Raw genomic sequence first — 23952 nt, 5'->3', positions numbered from 1 at the left:
CCCATACGTTCACAGGCAGTGGCCAATGTATAAATGCAGAAAAAGGCTGAGATGGGCGGATCACGAGGTCAGGAGATCGAGACCATCCTGGGTAACATGGTGAAACCCCGTCTCTACTAAAAAATACAAAAAACTAGCCAGACGAGGTGGCGGGCATCTGTAGTCCCAGCTACTCGGGAGGCTGAGGCAGGAGAATGGCGTAAACCTGGGAGGCGGAGCTTGCAGTGAGCTGAGATCCAGCCACTGCACTCCAGCCTGGGCGATAGAGCGAAACTCCGTCTCAAAAAAAAAAAAAAAAAAAAAAAGCAGAAAAAGACACTTTTATACACTTTTGCTGGGAATGTACATTATTATACACACGAAGCAAAGCAGCTGAAGGTGCCTTAAACATTTTACATTACAACTACCCATTCACCTAGCAATCCCACCGCCGGTTATACACAGAAAGCACATGGAATCTGTTATGTTGAAGAGATATTGGCCTTCCTATGGCGACTGAAGCACTATTCACAATAGCGAAGGTATCCAATCCACCTACCTGTTCATGTACAGATAAAGGGATAAAGAAACTGCAGTACACAATGGAATCCTCTTCAGCCACAGAAATTCATGAAACCATGTCATCTGCAGCAACGTGCAGAGACCTGGAGGACATGACCAGCGAAATGAGTCAGGCAGAGAAAGACAAACACGGCATGATTTCATGAATATGAGAATGAGATCAACTTTCTCTCTAAACGACTTTATCTCCTAGACAAGAAAGTTCCACAGTGGTGAAGAGAGGCTGTGGGTTGGCGGCTCAGGGCAGAAACTGGGAAATGGATACAATGTTACACTCAGATGAATAAATTCAGCTATTCCACTCCACAGCAGGGTGTCTAGACTTAATAGTATCCTACCATATTTTCCAAAAAGGGCTGAAGAGAAGGATTCTGAATATTGCAAGCACAGAGAACTAATAAATAATAACTACACAAGGTAACAGAGACAGTCAATGCCTTGCTTTCATCATTACACAAGGTATAGATGCATGGATCAAAATGTCCCACTCTACTCTTTAATTGTATACCTTTACTATAGAGGAAATTGTTGTTAAGGACATGGAAAGAAACAATGCTGAAGTTCATGTGAGACCAGGAAATGCCCTGTATTTCCAAAGCAATTCTGAGAAATCCAAACACTGGATGCATCACACCCCGATTTGAAATTTCACTCAAGCTCTAGGAACCTGCTTCCGCATGGATGAGTGGAAGAGAACAGAGGACCTGCAGTAAACCCATACACCTCATACCACTTGATGTTGGATGAAATACACAATAAGTAACGGGGAAAGAACTCCCCTTTCAACATTCTTGGAATAAATGGCGAGCCATATGCGGAAGAGTAAGTAACACTAGGCCTCTACTTCTCACCATGTACCAAAGTTCACTCAGATGAATGAAAGACGTAAATGCAAGACCTCAAAGTACAAAAGTCCTACAAGAGACCCTAGGAAATACCCTTGTTGACATCAGCTTTGACAAAGGATTTATATGCCTAAGACCCCACATGACACTGCCACAAAAGCAATAATCGACATGTGGGACCTAATACACTAAAGAGCCACCACACAACACAAGAAATTACCAACAGAGTGGACAGATGACATACAGGATGAGAGAAAATTGTTCCCAAACTATGCACGTTACCATTAGTTAAATGGTCATGTCACAGGATTCTCACCAGTTAGCAGTGACACATGCTCATGACAAGTATCTGGGGGATTCATATGTTCCTAGGGGACCCTCCCTGACCAGATCTCAGAATCTTCCATGCAAATGAGAAGGCAACGTGTCACCCCACCCAGGATTCTGGAAAACCCTGCCATGTCAGAGATGGTGCCTCAGAGGGCCACTTCCTGAGTGGAGGAAGAGAGAGTTCTGTGCACGGAACTCCCCTGGGGGATCACTGGCAAGGCAAAACCTTTAGCATGGCTCAAACGCAGTTTGTGTGTCACAGATTCCAGTGGGGCTCAGATAGGCAGGTGCCACTTAACCAGGTCTCCTAAAACGCCCTGTCCCTTTCCCATCACGACTGTGCCTGGTTGGAGACCTAGACACTCAGAGACTCCAGAGAACATGACTCTGATGGGTGGGAGTGCTGGCATATGGGGTGAAGGCAGCCGAGACACAGCCTCCAGGACGGGACAAGGCGCCCTCTGTTTTGGGGCCCTGGGGAGTCACTACCCACTCTGGGCCTGTTTGCTCTTCTGGAAAATGAACGGATGCTGAGCCTGTAGTGCAGCCCTCACTGTATGGAAATGAGGTTCCAGAAAAGAAAGCAATTTGAGGGCACTCGTGCCTGGTTCTTCCTCAGAGGGATGAGGGTGAGAACAATGACAACAGCTACAGGAAACAGTACACAGGAGGCCCTGTGAGGTAGCTGTGGGTTTCATTACTCTTTACAGAAGATGAAAAAGTCTCAGGGAGGCCCGGCTGCATGATTGGGTGACATACACAGGGAGTGTGGAGCTGGGCCAGTGGTATGAGCACTGTGCCGGGTGACTCACGCCAGTTCCTGGGCATCCCAGTGTAGGGTGGCTGGGGAGTAAGTGGCGGAAGGGAGGAGAGCCTCACTGTCCCTGTCCCTGAAACCTGGCAGGCAGGGATCTTTAAGGTGGCCACCCAGGAGAGGAACCACCAGAGAGCCCAGAAGAGGCTGCGGAGGCAGAAGAAGGTGAGTGAGCCTGTGGCATACAGGGATTGTAAGAGATCAGAGGACAGAGTTCCTTTCCCTACCAGCTGGAGGCCTCCATATCATAACAGTGGGGGCTTCCTACTCAGCTCTGTCCTCTTGTGGTCACTGGGCCTGGAAACCCTCCATTTGAGAGACCAAAGCAAGGGTCTGGGAAAGCTGGACTCAAGAGTGGATGTGGGGAAGGGTAAGGCTGGGACCATAGGCCCTTGTGACTTGTTAAAATCTCACTATAGAGGTAACTAGCGGTGCTTGCTAGACTTGCAGGTCAGCTGGGATGGAGGAGGCAGAGAAATGGGAAAGGCAGCTGAGGGTCTTTGGCTGTTCCATCTAGGAGACCTAGGGAGGGGGGTTCTGGGAGACAGGGGCTGATGGGATTTCATGGGATAGGACCTTGGGCAGGCACCTGACGGCCAATACTCATCACCACTTCCCCAACCCTCCTTGGCACAGGGTGTGGTTGCCTTCCTCGGGGATTTTCTGACTGTATTACACAGGTTGGATACGGCCATCCCAGATGATCTGAATGTGAGTGAGCCTGGGGCAGGTTGGCTGGGAACCAGGATCCTGAGGCTTGGGAGGAGAGGGGCCTGGACTGAGCCCTTAGACCTCAGCCCTTGGCAAACCTCCTCTCCTGAGAGTCTCACAGCCGCTCCTGTGGGTGGGGGTGTCAGGCCCATCTCATCACTTCTTAGTGATGGAGGCTCCATGGCAGTCACCAGTCCCTATTCCTGAGTGGTGAAGCTGCAGAGTTGCCTGACTGCAAAGCTGCTGAGATGTGGGCTGAGCTGGACTCAGCGACTCCCCAGGGTAGTCCCGTAATAGGAGAGTGAAATTGAGCCTCTCCAAGGGCAGACAGTTCCAGGGTCACTGTGGGCTTTCTTTCTATAAGAGACCTCAGTTTCCCTGTCATCAGACAGGGTTGGGGCAGAGTCCCTGAGTCTCAGCTCCCATGCCCCCTGCTCTAGAGCATGGAGTCTGTGGCAGATCCAAGTCCTGTCATGTGCATATCCCTTGACCCTGGTGGCCCTGGCAGTAGTGCAGCATGGGAGGGGGCGGGGTGGGGCTGATTGTGGGCCAGGGACCTTTCTGATGGACTCTGCCTGCCTTCCAGGGCAACAGCAACAAGAGGAGAAAGGGGGGACTCACACTGGATGAGGGTGGGGAGGTGGACCTCACAGTCCACCCTGGACAGGACACTCCCTGGCTCTATCTCGTACATCTTAGGTTTACTGGGAGGGGCTGACAAACACAGGAGGAGGAGACCAATCCCCATGGAGAAAGTGGGAATGGCACTGGATCAAAGACCAATTCCTACAGGAGGGGATGTTTACATCCAACTCTGAGAATAGGCTGGTGGCTGCATGGGGCCCCTTCAGAAAACTGCCCCAGGGATCAGCTCCTTCTCCCTGCCTGCCAAAGGCCCCCTCAGCATCTTCCACCCAGGCCCTGTCAACATCCTGCCTTCTGTCTCTAGGAGGTCCGAGTTCTGCAGGAAATGCAGCTGCTCCAAGTGGCTGCCATGAATTACAGGCTTCGGCCTCTTGAGAAATTTGTCACCTACTTTCCAAGAATGGAGCAGCTCAGTGACAAGGAGAGGTGAGGGCCTAGGGGATGGGCAGAGGGTGGGAGAAGGCTCTCCATTTTTTTTTTTTTCCCCAACATGGTCTGGCTCTGTCACCCAGGCTGCACTGCAGTGTGACCATCTCTGCTCACTGCAACGTCTGCCTCCCGGGCTCAAGCCCTTCCTCAGCCTCATAAGCAGCTGGGACTACTGCTGTATACCATTTCCCAGGACGTGGTACAGCCTGTACAGACACCATGTCCTGTTGCTCAGCTGTTGTTCTGGTACAGATGGGGTTTCATGATGTTGTCCAGGCTGGTCTCAAACTCCTGGCCTCAAGCAATCCACCCACCTCAGTCTCCCAAAATACTGACATTACAGGTGTCAGCCACCCCACCTGGCCTAGAGGAGGCTCTCCTGTGGACAGCTACAGAGAGCCTATGGCCATGACTCCACGGCCAGCATCAACCCTCTTGCATGGGGACCGCTGGGGACCCAGGATTTCAGCTGGGCATGCACTGAGAGGGGACCTGATGTGTGGCTCATGGTGGCCTCACAGCTGCCTCACTGTCCTGTAGCTACAAGCTGTCCTGCCAGCTGGAGCCTAAATCCCAGTAGGCCGGCAACATCCTGCAGTAGCTGGGACCCCACCGGGATGTTGGCCAGAACACCGGCTCTGCACCATCCTTCACTCAGACCGGGGACACCAGGGAACCACATCTAGGAGGCTGGCAGCTCAGCTGCATCTGGCCCCTGCTCCTCAACACAAGCTGCTCCTGCTGGCCAGGATCAGGCCATGGGACTTTTGCCAGGCAGGTGAGAGACCATTTTATGTTTATTTTCTTTAGTGTGTAAGTAAGGGTTTTTTTCTTAGCTTTCATTAAAATAAAATTTTAAAACACTATTCAAAATGTTCTACAGTTGTTGGAATGAGAATAGTAACTCCAATGCAGTAACCGCATACCAGTCTTTAGGATTCATAGTCTAGCATGTCAAATTGAGACTATGGCTGAAGAAGTCATAGAACTGCGTTCACGTTACACATACCAACCGTTTAATGTTTTCCTTTTTTATTCAAATTATTGTTAACTCTGTTTAAGGAAAACAACAACAAAAAAAACCCAAAAACCCTTAAAAACCATAGTATGTCACCCATCTACCTCACTTGTTCTACTGACCATCTACTCTCAAACTTAGATTCTAGTTAAATTCAAGTTCCACCGGGGTACTCTAATTTCTTAAGGTTTAAATATTTAATGAATCACTGAAATATTTACTGAAGGCCTGGAGATAGGAGGTATTTAAGCAAGTGGTAGGGCTGGCCTCCTCCAGAAGTCCTGGGCAGAAGGGAGCTGGCCATCAGTCTCCATGAAATACAGATAAAGTTTTTCCACTGTGGATCTTCCCAGACTTTCTGACACCTGTCCCCCCAAATAGCTAATAAATAGGCAATGGATATAAACACACACTTCTCTAAAGATGATGTATAAGCAACCAAGAAATAAGAAAACACACTCAACCTAATTGTCAGAGAAATACAAATTAAAAGCACAATCAGATATTATCTCACGCTGGTCAGAATGGCAATTACACAGTCAAGAAAAAAAAAAGAAAGGACACTAGCAAGGCAGTAGAGAAGGGGGACACTAGTCCACTTATGGTGAAAATGCAAAGTAATTCAGACACCATGGAAAGCACTTTGGAGATTGCTCAATGAACTTACACCAGAACTACCATCTGACACAGCAAGCCCACCACTGGGATATATATACACAAAGGAAAATAAATCCTTCTGTCCAAAACACACTTGCACACAAACGGTCTTGGCAGCACTACTTACAATGGCAAACATGTGAAATCAACCTAGGTACCCACCAACAGGGGATCAAAGGAGGAAAATGTAGTACATATATACTATAAAAAACTAGGCAGCCATTAAAAAAACAAACAAACAACAACAACAACAAAAAAAACAAGGAAATCATGTCCTTGGCAACAACATGAAAGGAGCTGGAGGCCATTATCTAAAGACAAATAAGGAAAACAGAGAACACCAAATGCCACATGTTCTCACTTCTAAGGTGGAGCTAACATTGAATACACCCTACCGTAAAAGTGAAAAAAACAGACACTGATGACTCTCAGATGGAAAAGGAAGAAGGGACAAGGTATGGGCTAAAGACCTACCCGGTGGGTACAACTACTCCCTGCGTGATAAGGTCTCTGGGACCCCAAGTCTCAGTGTCATGCAACATACCAAAGGCAGTAACTAATCTGCCTTTGTACCCTTTAGTCTATAATAAATGTAGAAACTGGGCCGGGTGCAGTGGCTCATGCCTACAATCCCAGCACTTTGGGAGGCCGAGGCGGGCGGATCATAAGGTCAGGAGATGAGACCACGGTGAAACCCCGTCTCTACTAAAAATACAAAAAATTAGCTGGGCGCGGTTGCGGGCGCCTGTAGTCCCAGCTACTCGGGAGGCTGAGGCAGGACAATGGCGGGAACCCGGGAGGTGGAGCTTGCAGTGAGCCGAGATCGCGCCACTGCACTCCAGCCTGGGCGACAGAGTGAGACTCCTTCTCAAAAAAAAAAATAAATAAAAATAAATAAATGTAGAAACTATGTTAAAAAATACAAACTTAGAAGATAAAACAATGAACGAAAAACACAAACTTTTATAATTATCCAAATAATCTTTTATTGGCATAAACTAAGAAAGTGGACAGAATGAGTAAACCAAATACTCAACCCCAATTTACATATAGTGAACACATTTTTCAAAAGAACACCAAAAAGACACAATCGGCAAAAGATAGTCTGTTTAATAGATGATTCTGAGCAAACTGAATATTCACAAACACTGAAATAGGACCCTTATGTCATGCAACACAAAAATTAATACAAAATACATTAAAAGCCTAAAACTCAATTCTGAAACCACAAAACTCCTGCAAGAAAACATAAGGTGCACACGTATTTTTGAAAAGAAATCCATGCACGTTGGCTGCTAAAGGTATTTAAAAAACATTAAAACAAAGGAAAAACTCTAAGAAAACACCCACAGAATGTAAGAGCTTGCCATTTTCACTAAAAAGATGGGCACCCGCTTCCACAGAACAGTGGAACAGATTAGAAGACCCAGATATAAACCTGCACACCTGAAACCATCTGATACTTGAAAAAAAGTCAACAAAAATTAGCAATGGAGAAAGGATTCCCTACCAGTAAGTGGTGTTGGCACAAGTGGTTCGCTAGATGCAGAAGAAATAACCCTGGGCCCGTGTCTCACCATGCACAGAAAGCAGCTCAAATTGAATCAAAGATTGCAAAGCAAAATCCTGGGCTGGGCGTGGTGGCTCATGCCTGGAATCCAAGCACTATGGGAGGCCAAAGTGGGCAGATGACTTGAAGTCCGGGAGTTCAAGACCACCCTGGCTGACATGGTGAAACCCTGTGTCTACTAAAAAAGCAAAACTTAGCCAGGCATGGTGGCACCTGCCTGTACTCCCAGCTACACAGGAGACTGAGGCAGGAGAATCACTTGAACGCAGAAGGTGGAGGGTGCAGTGAGCCAAGATCGCTCAATACATTCCAGCCATATGACAGAGTGAGAGTTGGTCTGTAAATAAATACATAAAAATCCAAGACCTGAAACTATAAAAAAAAACCTGCATGAGAATCTAGCAAACACACTTCTCAACAGAGGCTTTGGCAAAGCATTTATATGTCAAGTCCCCAAAAGCAATGGCAACAAAAACAATTCCTGGTAAGTGGGACCTAATACACAAAAGAGCTGCTGCAGAAGAAACAACCAACAGAGTCAACACACAGTCTATAGAATGAGGGAAAATATTCCCCAACTATGCACTTGAAAAACGTCTAATATCCAGGGTTTATCATAAAGACCTTAAACACATAAAATCAGGAAAAAAAACCCCAACTTATAAATGGGCAAGTGACATGAGCACACACTTAAAGGAAGGTGTACCAGTAACCAATGAGAATGAAAACATGCTCAATCTCACTGATTATCAGAGAAACGCAAATCAGAAACATACTGAGATACCATCTCGCACTGGTCAGAACGGGAATTATGACACACAGTCCACAACAACAGAGGCTGGTGGGGCAGATGAGCAAAGAAATGCAGGTTCACTGTAGGGGGAAATGCAAACTAGTTCAGACTCCCTGGAGAGCAGTGTGGAAATGACATTTCTCAAAGAACTTAAAAAGAGAACCAGCACTGGAATCCGACTCCTAAGGATCTACCCAAAGGAAAATCCTTCCATACAAAACACACATGCACTCGTATGGTATGTTCATGGCAGTACTACTCACAATGGTAAAGACATGGAATCAGCCTTGGTGCCCATCAGCAGTGGATCAGAGAAAGGAAATGTGGTACATACACACCACGGAACACTACACAGTCATAGAAAACAAATCCATGCCCTTACCAGAAACCTGGACAGAGCCGAAGGCCATTATGTCAAAAGACAAGAACAGAAAACCACAATTTTCAAAACAGCTACAAAGGTCAGTTGTGAATATTGTCTCCACAGAGAAATCATAAGTCTGGAGCTCACAGAGATGCCAGACACTGCAACTTCATTATGATGCTACGTTTACACAGATCAAATTGTCCCTTGGACCTGCAGGTTATACGCACATACCCTACGGCAATGAAATTGCTGTCCCATGTTGGTAACATTCATTCTCACCAGAGTGAGATGATATCTCAGTGTGGTTTTGATTGACTTCTCGTGAGGATCAGTAATGTTGATTCAGAATCTTTAACCTGTGCATCCATCTCAGGTCTTCAGGTCCTTCGCCCAGTCTTACACGTCAAATTGAAACAAGTTCACAATAACTTGGCAAACATCTCTAACCACAAGCAAAATGTAAGTCAAAACCACACTTAGATACCATTTCAATCTAATTGGAATGAGTATTAAAATGAAAAAAAAAAAAACAACAAAACATCGAAAGAAAGGGAAACATTGGTGTGTTTTCAGAGAGAGAGACACTCTTCTCCACAGTTCGTGAGAAGGTAAACTAGCACACACACTACAGAAACCTACTTGGAGGTTCCTCCAAACCTTAAAAGACTCCAACTACCGTTTCAACCAGCAATTCTACTACTGGAAATACACTCAAAGCCATTGAAATCAGGACACCAAAGATAGATCTACCCACCCATGTGGATTCCAGCACTGTTCCCAAGAGCCAGTGTAAGCATCAACCTACCTGCTAATCCACAGACAAAGGGAGAAAGAAGCTGCTCCACATGTACACACCGGGATACTCTTCAGACAGAAAACCACAATGACATCATATCGTGGGGAACCACACGGTTGCACCTGGAGAACATGATGGTAAATTAAATGAGCGAGGGGGAGAGAAACAAACCTTGAGTCATCTCACACATGCAGAATCTGAGAAACTATCTCAAAGACCTGGCGAGCACAATATTGGTTTGCAGAGATTGGGGGAAAAGAGGAGTAATGGGCAGGGATTGCAAATGGGAAAATGAGAGGAAGAAAATTCTGTTGTTTTATTCCAGTGCAGGGTGACCAGGGTTAACGGTATCGGCACATCACTTTCAACGCAGCTTGACAGGAGAATACTGAAGGTTCTCACCATAAAGGAATAAACAATGGGAAAATGTAACAGAAACACTAAGTACCCTGATTTCATCATTCCACAATGTATGCATGGACCATACTGCCCCACTCTACCCTCTCATTGTATTGTTCCTTTACTATGCAACACATTTGTTGCAAGAAATAGAAATAGGCGATGCTAATATTCATGTGGGACCATGAAGTGCCCTGAGTTTCATCTTCAGCAATCCTGAGACATCTAGACTACACTGGACACATCACACTTCCTAATTTCAAATTTCATGGAAAAGCTAGGGACCTGCTTCCACATAGAGCAGAGTAACACAAGAGAGGACCAAGAAGTAAAATCACACACTGAAAACTATCTAACATAGAACCCATCAAAGTAAGCAAAGGGAAAAGGACACCCTATTCAATCAAGGTTGCTGAAATAAGTGGCTAGCCATGTGCAAAAGAATAACACTAGGCCCCTACCTCTCACCAGACACAAAAAGGAACTCTACATGAATGAAAGATTCCAACGGAAAAACTCAAAGTATTAAAATCTTATAAGAAAACTTGTGAAATATCCTTACCCACATAGGCTTTGGCAAATCATTTAGATGGCTAAGTCCTGAAGAGTAATGGCAATAAAAACAGAAATTGACAAGTCAGACCAAACACCTGAAGGAGCTGCTGCACAGCAAAAGAAACCACCAACAGAGTAAACAGACAGCCTACAAAATGGGAGAACATGGTCCCAAACTGTGCATCTGACCAATTCTAATATGCAGAATCTACAGGGCCCTTCAACAAGTCAACAAGGGAATATCCCATTAATAAATGGGCAAGAGGCATGAACATGCACTTCTCAAAAGTCAATGTAGAAGCAACCAACAAATAGGAAAACATGCTCAAACTCACTCATTATCGGAGAGCTGCCAATCAAAAACATGACGAGGTGCCATCCCACGCAGGTCACAATGGTGAGGACCACACAGACAAGGAACACATGCTGGCGAGGCAGTTGAGGAAAGGAAACACTGGTATGCTTTCGAGGGGGATGAAAACTAGTACAGACACCGTTGAAAGCTGATCGGGGATTTCTCAAAGAGCTGCAAACAGAACTACCATCTCACCCAGTAAGCCCACTCCTGTGCATCTACCCAAAGGAATATCAATCCTTCAATCCAAAAGATACAGGCACTTGAATGTTCATGACAGTATTATTCACAATGTCAAAGACATGGAATCAACCTAGCCATCAACAGTGGATGAGAGGCCGGCACAGTGGCTCACACCTGTAATTCTAGCACTTTGGGAGGCTGAGGCAGGTGGATCGCTTCAGTTCAGAATTTGAGACCAGCCTGGGCAAAATGGTGAAATCCCATCTCTACAATAATAAAAAAATTAGCTGATGTGGGGGCAGGCACCTGTAGTCCTATCTAATCCAGAGGCTGAGGTGGGAGGATCACCTGAGAACAGAAGACGGAAACTGCAGGCCACTGTCGTAAGTGAACTAAGGCCCAAATAGAAAACCAAACGCTACATGTTCTCACTTATAAGCAGGAGTTAAACTTTGAATGGACTCAAACATAAAGAAGAGAACACCAGACACCTGGAATGACCACCAGACCAATAAGAAAAACAGGGGAGAGGGAACGTGTGCTGAAGACCCACCCTGTGGGCCCTCTGCTCACTGCCTGGGTTACGGGGTTAATGGGACCCCAAGTCTCAGCGTCATGCAATCAACAGATGTAACTAACTTGCATATGTACCTTTTAAGCTATAATAATAAAGAATGCACTGAAAGAAAAATCCAAGGTGAGAACCGAAGAAAATAATAAATGAAAAAACAATCTGTAGATATCCAAACAATCCATGACTGTCATAAACACAGAACGAGGACCTAAGAGACACAATGTGGCAGCCAAATACTCTATCCAACATGTTATGTAGGGAACACATTTTTCAAAACCCCAAAAAGATACAATGGGAAAGGGAGAGTGTGGTTCAATTATTGATTTTGAGAAAACTGAATATCCACAGGCAAAATACTGAAATAGGACCCTTATAATGCACGATACACAAAATCAACACAAAATAAATTAAAGACCTAAACTCAATCTTGAAACTGTAAAGGTCCTCTAAGAAAACATAGAGTGGGTGTATATTTTAGGAAACACTGTATCTATGCAAACAGGCTGCAAAAGGTAAAAAAGCATCACAACACTAAAAACAAAGTAGGGAAACTACACCCATAGACAATGCAAGGCTTGGCTCCGTGTGTGTGTGTGTGTGTGTGTGCACACACGTTTTTCTGTTTCGTGGAAGTGGGGTGTTGAACACAAAAATCACTGTTAACATATTCAACTATAACCATATGAGACTAGGGACACTTTAAAAAGTCTACAGGGAAAAGGAAACAAACAAAAAAGAGGAATCCTAAAGACTGGGAGAAACGATAAAAAATCCTAACCCTGAAAGAGGTTGTTATCTAACACATACAATAAACTGATATGACTCAGTGAAAAACAACAACAACAATAAAAACAACAAATATCCAAGGTAAAAGGATCTAAGTAGACCTGAGTGAAAAGAAGTCAGAAAACTGACTCATAGGTGACAGTTCCTCAATATCACTAATCCTCACAAAAACATGAATCAAAACCATAACTGAAATCAAAACCATCTAATTTCACCTAGAATGAGTATCACAAAAGACAAAAATCAAAATTGTTGAAGGCAATGGTCAGTGTAGACTTACAGAAAAAAATAATCTTCTACACTCTTTGTGAATGAAAATTACTGTACACACTACAAAAACTTTTGGAAGTTCCTTAAAAAAGTAAAAGGTAGGCCAGGCACGATGGCTCACACCTGTAATCTCGGCACTTTCGGAGGCTGAGACAGGTGGATCACCTGAGGTCAGGACTTCCAGACCAGCCTCACCAACATGGTGAAATCCCATCTCTACTAAAAATACAAAAATTAGCTAGGCATGGTGGCAGATGCCTGAATTTCCAGCCAGTTGGGAGGCTGAGGCGGGAGAATTGCTTGAATGCAGGAAGCGGAGGTTGCATTGAGCCGAAATCATGCCACTGCACTCCAGCCTGGGCGACAAGAGCAAGACTCCACCTTTAAAAAACAAAAACAAAAAAACTGAAGGTAAAAGTACAGCTGCCACTCCAGCTTACAATCCCACCACTGGGTACATGTTTAGAGAAAATGAAATCCCTGTGTTATCTGCCTTTTCATGTGTCCTGAAGCACTAGTCACAACAGCCAAGATGTGGAATCAACCTACCTGTCTATCCACAGATGAAGGGATAAAGGAACCACAGTATACATACACAAGGAAACACACATCAGCTGTAACACTTCAGGAAATCATGTCATCTGCAACCACTTGGAGAAACCTGGAAGACAATTAGGTGAAATGAAACGAGTCTGTTAGGGAGAGACCCATGCTGCATGACATCAGGCATATGGAATCCAAAAAACACTGTCTCCTAGAAAGAGAACTTTCAACAGGGGCTACTAGAGGCTGGGGAGAGCAGGGAGCCTGGGCAGGGATTGGTAACGGGTACAGAGTGACGCTCAGAGTCGAGGAATCCATTCTGGTGTTCTATTGCACAGCAGGGTGACTAGGGTCAACAGAATCTAGAAAAATTTTTCAAAATCAGCAGGAAAATACGGTTCTGAATATTCTCTCCACAGAGAAAAAATGATGATGGAAGATCACAGACATGCCAGATACGATGATTTCATCATGATTCTATACATAGATATCTCAAAATGTCCCTTGCACCTTGGGTTGTGTGTGTGTGGGTATAATCTATACTCTATAGAAACAAACTGTCATCAAATGTTGGTAGTATTCATTCTAACCAGAGTGAGATGAAATCTGAGTGTGATTTTCACTTATGCTTTTGTGTGCATCAGCAATGGTGGGAATCTTCTCTTTGACCTGTGCATAAATCGCATGTCTTCAGGTCCTCTGCCCAGTCCTACACAACAAATTAAAAACAAATTCACAATAACTTAGCAAGTACCATTTATACACACACAAAAATCAAACACACACTCAGATTCCATCTCACTCTACATGCAATGGATGCTACAAGAAAAAAATTGAAAAATATTAAAAGATAAAAAAAATCACAGATCTTCAGAGGAGGCACTTGTCTCCACACCTGGTGGAAAATGGAAAATGGTGAACTAGCATGCACACTAAAGAAACCACTTGTATGTTCCTTGAAATCCTAAAACTACAACTACCATCTTATCTAGTAATTCTATTACTAGGTATACAAGCACAGCACATGATCAGGACATGGAAGAGATGATCTGTCATCCCAGGTGGAATTCAGCCCTAGGCACAAAAGCCAAGGTAAGAAATCAGCCTCCCTGTCCATTCACAGATGAAGGGATGAAGAATCTCTAGTGCACAGACACAATGGAATACTTCTGGGCCATCAAACTTCACGGAATCCTATCATTTCCAGCAACATGGCTGCACCTGGAGATATTCTGTTCAATCAAATCAGAAAGGCAGACAAAGACCATGCCTGCATGTTCTCACTTATGTGGGAGCTGAAAAATGTAACTCACTGAGGTGAAAATACAGTAATGGTCACCGCAGGCTAGGTGGAGGAGAGGACATCAAGGATTGGCAATAGGTACACAGAGAGTTACAGGAGAGGAATACATTCTGGTATTCCAGTCCAAAGCAGGGCGACGATACTTAACAACATGGTCGTGCCGTTTTCAAAAGAGCTACCAAGGAGGATACTGAATGTTCACACATCGAAGATATCAAACCTATACATGGTCACAAGCATGGGAAACTCCCTGATTTTCTCCATACTCAAGGTATACAAACAAGTATCACAATGTCCCAATGCACCCCTAATTCTGGACATAAAGTATGAAACAAATGTTTTATGAAATATTAATGATATACGGCTAGAAATTCCCATGGAACCACCAAAGACCCAAAGAACCTGAATATGCAAATCCTAGGGAATACAAACTTAATTGGAGGCTGCACACTCCCCAATTTCAAAATACATGTAAAACCTCCACTCATCCAAAGACTATAGTAGTGGTATAAAAATGAATCCATGAAACTAGGGACATAAGAGAACCTAAACGCACACCTGTATGCAGTCAACACATTTTTTTTCAAAGGAACGCCTAGAAGATGCAATGAGGCTGGGTGCTGAGGCTCACACCTGTACTCCCAGCGTTTTCGGAGACTGAGTCAGGCAGATGACTTGAGGTCAGGAGTTTCAGACCAGCTTGGCAAAAATGGTGAAATTCCATCTCCAGTAAAAATACAAAAAATACTAGTCATGTGTGCTGGTGCACACCAGCAATCCCAGCCACCTGGGAAGATGAAGCACGAGAATCTCTTGAAGCAAGGAGGCAGATGTTGCAGAGAGCTGAGATCTCGCCACTGCACTCTAGTCTGGGTGACAGCATGAGTGGGACTGCGTCTCAAAGATAAAAAAGATGAGATGAGGAGTCAGCAGTCTGTTCAGTTGAGCAGTCTGAAACGACTGGATAGCCACATACAAAACAATGAAATAAGACTTTGATGTTATACAATACACAAACATAAACTCAACATACATTAAACCCTAAACACAAGACCTAACAGCGTAAAACTGCTACAGGAAAACACAGAATGAGCTTAAGTTTAGGAAAACCTGAATCTAAGCTCACAGGATGTAAAAGCAAACAATAGAAAAAAAGAAAAACAGAAAAAAACCCACTTTGAACAACAGAAGTCAAAAACTCTAGTTTTTGTTATTGACCTTATCTTACAAAAACAGTCACTGCTAGCCAGGCACAGTGGCTCACGCCTGTAAACCCAGGACTTTGGGAGGCCGAGGTGCACAGATCGCTTGAGATCAGGAGTTTGAGACCTGCCTAGCCAACATGGTAAATTCTGTCCCTATCAAAAATACAAAAATTAGCTGGGAGTAGTGGCACACACCCGCAGTCCCAGCTACTCGGGAGGCTGAGATAACAGAATCGTTCGAACCTGGGAGGTGGAGGTTGCAGTGAGCCAAGATTGTGACACCCTACTCCAGCCTGGGCAACAGAGTGAGACTCTGTCTCAAAAAAAAAAAAAAAAAAAAAGGTAAAACAAAAAAATCACAACTAAAACAATCAAGAAATAAAAACACAAAACAGCCTGAAGAAGTTCTGCATAGTAAAGAAAACAATGCACTAACCAACACTGAGAAGGCATTCTTCAGACAGAAAGGATATTACGAGGAATCATGTATCTAAAAGCGGTTGTTATCTGACATCTTGGAGGAACGAACACCCCACTGAGGAGCAAAACACCCAAAACCAAGTAACCCAGCCATAACTGGGCAACAAACCTGAACAGACATTACTGAAAAGGCAATATGCAATTCACTAACAGGAAAAAAAGGTGGTTCTCACCACTGCTAGTCATCTCTAAACTGTAAATGATAATCACACTCAGATACAAACTCACTCTAATTCTAACAAAAAATAAAAACCAGTTATTTCAAACGAATGCCCCAGGGAAACCTGCATACACAGATACTCTTCCACACTGTTGAGAGAAATCACCATTACCATAGGTACTACGAAAACCACTTGGAACTTCCCAAACAATCACAAAGCTAGCTACCACTTCATCTAGCAATTCCAACAGTGGGTATCTACTTATGGACAGAGAAATAACCACATGGAAATCATAGCTGCCTTCCCAGGTGGAGTGAAGCACTACTCACAATAGCCAAGGGCAGATCACCTGAGGTCAGGGATTTGAGATCAGCATGGCCAACATGATGAAACCCTGTCTCTACTAAAAATACAAAAATTACCCAGGTATGGGGGAACACACCTATACTCCCAGCTACTCGGGGAGCTAAGGAGGGAGAATCCCTTAAACACAGGAGATGAAGGTTGCAGTGAGCTGAGATGGCGCCACTGCACTGTCCAGCCTGGGCAACAAGAGAGAAACTCCGTCTCCAAAAAACAAAAACACAAACACAAACACAGGTAAAATAATGGGTTTCTCAGTATCACTGTTTGAGATCAACTCATCTCAAACATGTAAATGAAAACTACACCCTGGCACCATCTCAATCTAACTGATATGAATATTGCCAAAAAGAAAGACTGTGTTTGAAATAAGGCAAAAGCTGGTGAAAAGACAAAGAAAGTGATAATCTTACACACTGCTGGGTGGAACTTTAATCAGGATGTGCTCTAGGAAAAATAGTAGAAGGTCCCTGAACAAATTAACCATACGCCTAACATATAATGTCATCATCCCATCTACAGCCATCCATGGAAAGCAAATGAAATTTGTATGCTGGAGACAAAGCTTCCTTCTCCTCTTTCTTGACACGCTACTGACAATAGCCAAAGGATGGAATCAACCTACCTATCCATCCACAGATGAAGGGATGAAGAATTTCCAGGACACAGGCACAATGGAATACTTTTCAGCCATCAAAATTCAGGGCATTTTTCATTTCCCACAACACGGCTGCACCTGCAAGATACTATGTTCAATCAAATCAGAAAAGCAGAAATAAGAGAAAGATCAACCCTGCATGTTCTCAATTATGTGGGAGCTGAAAAATTTAACTCACTGAAGGTGAAAATACAGTAGTAGTCACCACAGGCTGGGTAGAGGAGAGGACATGGACAAGGACTGGCAATAGGTATGCAGAGAGTTAAAGGAGAGGAATACATTCTAGTATTCTACTCCACAGCAGGGTGACTGTGTGTAACAATACGGTCGTGTCTTTGTCAAAATAGCTACCAAGGAGGATACTGATGTCCACACCTCAAAGATATAAGACCTATACCTGATCACAGGCACAAGTAACTCCTTGATTCTATCCTTATGCAAGGTATACAATTATCACAATGTCTCACTTCACTGCTAATTCTGGACATGTGGTATGAACCAAACTTTTTATAAAATGTTAACTATACACAGCTAAAAATTCACATGGACCCACCAAAGACCCTGAATATGCAAAGTAATCCTAGGAAATACAAACTAGATTGGAGGCTTCACACTCATCTTCAAATTACAAGTAAAAGCTCTACTTACCCAAAGACTACGGCAGTGGCATAAAAAGAAACCATGCACCTCTGGACATAACAGTACCTAAACACACACCTGTATGCAGTCAACACATTTTTTCTCAAAAGAACGCCTACAAGATGCAACGAGGCTGGGTGCTGTGGCTCACAAATTAAAACCTAAACAAATGACTCAAAAACATAAAATGCCTACAGGAAAACAGAGTGAGCTTAAGTTTTGAAAAACCTGAATCGAATTAAAATAGTTCGAAAAACAACAAAAGGAAAACACTTCCAATAATAGAACTCAAAAATTTTGGTTATTATTGACTGTATCCTACAAGAATAATCACTGTGTGACTGGGCACAGTGGCTCACACCTGTAATCCCAGCACGTTGGGAGGCCAAGAGGCGGGTGGATCACAAGGCCAGGAGATCAACAGCATCCTGGCTAACAACGGTGAAACCCCGTCTCTACGGATTCACAGCCGAATTCTACCAGAGGTACAAAGAGGAGCTGGCACCATTCCTTCTGAAACTATTCCAATCAACAGAAAAAGAGGGAATCCTCCCTAACTCATTTTATGAGACCAACATCATCCTGATACCAAAACCTGGCAGAGACACAACAAAAAAAGACAATTTGAGACCAATATCCCTGATGAACATCGATGCAAAAATCCTCAATAAAATACTGGCAAACCGAATCCAGTAGCACATCAAAAAGCTTATCCACCATGATCAAGTGGGCTTCATCCCTGGGATGCAAAGCTGGTTCAACATATGCAAATCAATAAACGTAATCCAGCATATAAACAGAACCAAAGTTAAAAACCACATGATTATCTCAATAGATGCAGAAAAGGCCTTTGACAAAATTCAACAGCCTTTCATGCTAAAAACTCTCAATAAATTTGGTATTGATGGAACGTAGTATCTCAAAATAATAAAAGCTATTTATGACAAACTCACAGCCAATATCATACTGAATGGGCAAAAACTGGAAGCATTCCCTTTGAAAACTGGCACAAGACAGGGATGCCCTCTGTTACCACTCCTATTCAACATAGTGTTGGAAGTTCTGGCTAGGGCAATCAGGCAAGAGAAAGAAATCAAGGTTATTCAGTTAGGAAAAGAAGAAGTCAAATTGTCCCTGTTTGCAGATGACATGAATGTATATTTAGAAAACCCCATCATCTCAGCCCAAAATTTCCTTAAGCTGATAAGCAACTTCAGCAAAGTCTCAGGATACAAAATCAATGTACAAAAATCAAAAGCATTCTTATACACCAGTAACAGACAGAGAGCCAGATCATGAATGAACTTCCATTCACAATTGCTTCAAAGAGAATAAAATACCTAGGAATCCAACTTACAAGGGATGTAAAGGACCTCTTCAAGGAGAACTACAGACCACTCCTCAGTGAAATAAAAGAGGACACAAACAAATGGAAGAACATACCATGCTCATGGATAGGAAGAATCAATATTGTGAAAATGGCCATACTGCCCAAGGTAATTTATAGATTCAATGACATCCCCATTAAGCTACCAATGACTTTCTTCACAGAATTGGAAAAAACTGCTTTAAAGTTGATATGGAACCAAAAAAGACCCTGCATTGCCAAGACAATCCTAAGCCAAAAGAACAAAGCTGGAGGCATCACGCTACCTGACTTCAAACTATACTACAAGGCTACAGTAACCAAAACAGCATGGTACTGGTACCAAAACAGAGATATAGACCAATGGAACAGAACAGAGTCCTCAGAAAAAATACCACACATCTGCAGCCACGTGATCTTTGACAAACCTGAGAAAAACAAGAAATGGGGAAAGGATTCCCTATTTAATAAATGGTGCTGGGAAAATTGGCTAGCCATAAGTAGAAAGCTGAAACTGGATTCTTTCCTTACTCCTTATATGAAAATTAATTCAAGATGGATTAGAGACTTAAATGTTAGACCTAATACCATAAAAACTCTAGAAGAAAACCTAGATAATACCATTCAGGACATAGGCATGGGCAAGGACTTCATGTCTAAAACACCAAAAGCAACGACAACAAAAGCCAAAATTGACAAATCGGATCTAATTAAACTAAAGAGCTTCTGCACAGCATAAGAAAACTACCATCAAAGTGAACAGGCAACCAAAAATGGGAGAAAATTTTTGTAATCTACTCATCTGACAAAGGGCTAATATCCAGAACCTACAAAGAACTCAAACAAATTTACAAGAAAAAAACAAACAACCCCATCAAAAAGTGGGCAAAGGATATGAACAGACATTTCTCAAAAGAAGACATTCATAAAGCCAACAGACACATGAAAAAATGCTCATCATCACTGGCCATCAGAGAAATGCAAATCAAAACCACAATGAGATACCCTCTCACACCAGTTAGAATGGCAATCATTAAAAAGTCAGGAAACAACAGGTGCTAGACAGGATGTGGAGAAATAGGAACACTTTTACACTGTTAGTGGGATTGTAAACTAGTTCAACCATTGTGGAAAACAGAATGGCAATTCCTCAAGGATCTAGACCTAGAAATACCATATGACCCAGCCATCCCATTACTGGGTATATAACCAAAGGATTATAAATCATGCTGCTATAAAGACACATGCACACGTATGTTTATTGCGGCACTATTCACAATAGCAAAGACTTGGAATCAACCCAAATGTCCAGTAGTGACAGATTGGATTAAGAAAATGTGGCACATATACACCATGGAATATTATGCAGCCATAAAAAAAGATGAGTTCGTGCCCTTTGTAGGGACATGGATGCAGCTGGAAACTATTGCAAGAACAGAAAACCAAACATTGCATGTTCTCACTCATAGGTGGGAACTGAACAATGAGATCACCTGGACACAGGAAGGGGAACATCAAACACCGGGGTCTATTATGGGGAGGGGGGAGGGGGGAGGGATGGCACTGGGAGTTATACCTGATGTAAATGACGAGTTGATGGGTGCAGCACACCAACATGGCACATGTATACATATGTAACAAAGCTACACGTTGTGCACATGTACTCTAGAACTTAAAGTATAATTTAAAAAAAAAAAGAATATTAGAAAAAAGAAAAAGAAATCCCGTCTCTACTAAAAATACAAAAAAATTAGCCAGGTGTGGTGGCAGGCACCTGTAGTCCCAGCTACATAGGCGTGTGACACAGGAGAAGGGTGTGACACCGGGAGGCAGAGCTTGCAATGGGCCAAGATGGCAGCCACACTCCAGCCTGGGTGACAGAGAGAGAGACTCCATCTCAAAAAAAAAAAAAAAAAAAAAAAAGAAAAAAGAATCATCACTGCAAACTAAAATAACAATCAGTTAAAACAAACAAACAAACAAAAACCGAAAAACTACTGCACAGTAAAGAAATCAATGCACCTACCAACACTCAGAAGGCATTCTTCAGATAGAAAGGACATTATAAGGAATCATGTATCTGAAACTAAGACACCGTTGAGGAGAAAACACTAAAAACCAAGTAACCCAGCCTAAACTGGGACACAAACCTGAAGAGACATTACTAAAAAGACAGTGTGCAATGCACTAACATGTAAAAAGGTGGTTCTCGACATTATCAGTCATCTCTAAACCATAAATGAAAAGCACGCTCAGATAGAGACTCATCCTAATTTGAACAATTAAAAGAAATCAATTATTTCAAACAAATTCTCCGGAGGAAGTTGCATACACACTCTCATACACTGTTGGGGAGAAATATACAGGCACTATAAAAACCTCTTGGAGCTTCCCAAACAAACAAAAAGGAAACTACCATTTCATCTGGCAATTCCAGCAGTGGGTATACACTTAGGGACAGTGAAATCACTGCATGGAAGACGCAGCTGCCTTTCTAGGTTGAGTGAAGCACTATACACAATAGCCAAGGTATGCAATCAACCTATCTGTCCATCAACTGATGAAGAGATGAAGGAACTTCAGCATACAGACACAACGAAATACGCCCCATCAACAAACATCGATGACAGAACGTCCATTGCGGCAACACGGATAAACCTGGAAGACATTATATTCAATGGAATCAGCCAGGCAGGGAAAGACAAACACTGCATCATCTCACCCATGATGAGACTAAAAAAGAATTATCTAATGGAAAGTGAAAGTACAATAGTGGTTATCAGATGCTGGGGGGAGGAGAGGGCATGGGCTGGCATTGGTAATGGGTACCAAGTTGCACTTCCAGGGGAGGAATTAATGCTGGTGATCTACTCCACAGGAGGGAGACTACAAGTAACAATATGGTAGGATCTCTTTCAACAGAGCTAGAAAGGAGAGGAACAATGAAGGTTCACATCACAGACAAATAAAAACTAGACATGGGAATAGATATGCAAAACACCCTGACTTCATCATTCCTCAAAGTACACAAGTAAAAAAAAATCCCACTGTACCCCCTAATTTTGGACATGTATGACAAACCCAATTTTAAAACTATAAATCAACAATGGCAAACTTCACACAGAACCATGAAGACCCTGAAAATCCAAAGCACTTTCCAGAAATAGAAACTCACTTGAATGCCTCACGCTCCCTGATGTCAAATTTCATCGAAAAGCTATACTTACTGAGGCAGCAAGGAACTGGCATAAAAATAGAAACATATGCCATTGGACAGTATCAGGCAGCCAACAGACAAATCTGAATGTACTTACAGTCAACAGATGTCTCAAAAGGCCAGGCGTGGTAGCTCATGCCTGTAATCCTAGCGTTTTGGGAGGCCACAGCGGGCGGACCACTTGATGTCAGGAGTTTGGGATCAGCCTGGCCAACATGGTGAAACCCTGTCTCTAATAAAAATAGAAAAATTAGCAAGTGTGGTTACATGTGCCTGTAATCCCAGCTACTTGGGGGCTGAGGAGGGAGAATCGCTTGGATCCGGGAGGGAGAGATTGCAGTGAGTCGAGATCACACCACTTCACTCTAGGCTGGGCAAAAGAGCAAAACTCCGTATCAAAACAAACAAACAAACAAAAAACCCAAACAAAATGGGAAACGGCTAGTCCACTCTGCATATGACTTTAAGAGAACTGGAAACCCACACACAAAACATGGAAACCTCCTTCACTTTATCTTTTATCCTTATGCAAGGTACACAAGTACTGCAATGTCCCCAATGCACCCCTAATTCTGGACATGCAGTATGAACCCAACTTTTCAAGAAACTTAACTGTACAAAGCTAAAAATTCACATGGAACTACCATAGACTCTGAACATGCAAAGCAATCCTAGGGAAATACAACCTTGTTAGGAGGCCTCACACTGCTCAATTTCAAATTACATGGAAAAGATCTACTCATCCAAAGACTATGGTAGTGGCCTAACAATGAAACCATGTGGACATAACAGAACCTAAACATATATCTGTATGGAGTCAACACATTTTTTTCAAACACCTGGAAGATGCAGTGAGGAGGGGAAGGTCTGTTCAATTAATGAATCTGAAAATACAGGATATCCACATGAAAAAGAATGAAATAGGACCTTTATGTTACACAATACACAAATATCAACTCAAAATAAACGAAAACCTAAACACAAGACCCGAAAGCATAAAACTTCTACAGGAAAACACAGAGTGAGTGGAAGTTCAGAGCAACTTCATCTATGCTCAGAGGTTGCAAAAGGAAAAAACAGTTGGGAAATATATGGAAAATACACTAAAAGTCAATGCAATGCATAAAAATTGTGATTTTTCTTTCTTGCCTGACCCAAAATCACTGCTAACAAAAGGAAAACAACACATGAAAAAGAAAACTCAAGAACTACAGCATGGTAAAGGGAGCAATGAACCAATCAACAATGAGAAGGCATCCTTCATATAGGGAGGGCATGATGAGGAATCATTTATCTGAAAGAGGTTGTTACATGGTATGCACAGGAAACTAATGCTACTAAGAAGTGAAACATGCAAAA

General features: G+C 43.0%; 2 long non-coding RNA genes across 3 annotated transcripts in view; one reads left to right on the top strand and one right to left on the bottom strand.

Annotated features, from left to right (window-relative positions):
• Positions 1-23278, bottom strand: part of LOC102144057 (uncharacterized) — a 69164-nt gene extending 45886 nt beyond the window's left edge. Inside the window, exons 1-4 of the long non-coding RNA XR_010578427.2 lie at positions 22691-23278; positions 17339-17449; positions 13208-13319; positions 9546-9658 (exon numbers count right to left, since the gene is read on the bottom strand). This is a non-coding gene — a long non-coding RNA (uncharacterized lncRNA). The remainder of the gene's footprint in view (positions 1-9545; positions 9659-13207; positions 13320-17338; positions 17450-22690) is intronic.
• LOC123567266 (uncharacterized) lies at positions 2549-5143 on the top strand. Of its 2 annotated transcripts, XR_006690185.2 has the most exons (4): positions 2549-2715; positions 3187-3261; positions 4211-4332; positions 4876-5143. It is a non-coding gene; the product is annotated as an uncharacterized lncRNA (long non-coding RNA). The 2 variants fall into 2 exon arrangements; XR_006690186.2 differs by lacking the exon at positions 3187-3261.
• Positions 23279-23952: the final 674 nt, after the last annotated feature.

This window comes from Macaca fascicularis, chromosome 10 (assembly GCF_037993035.2).
Source record: "Macaca fascicularis isolate 582-1 chromosome 10, T2T-MFA8v1.1".
Lineage (NCBI taxonomy): Eukaryota > Metazoa > Chordata > Mammalia > Primates > Cercopithecidae > Macaca > Macaca fascicularis.
This window is presented reverse-complemented; position numbering and strand designations above follow the sequence as displayed.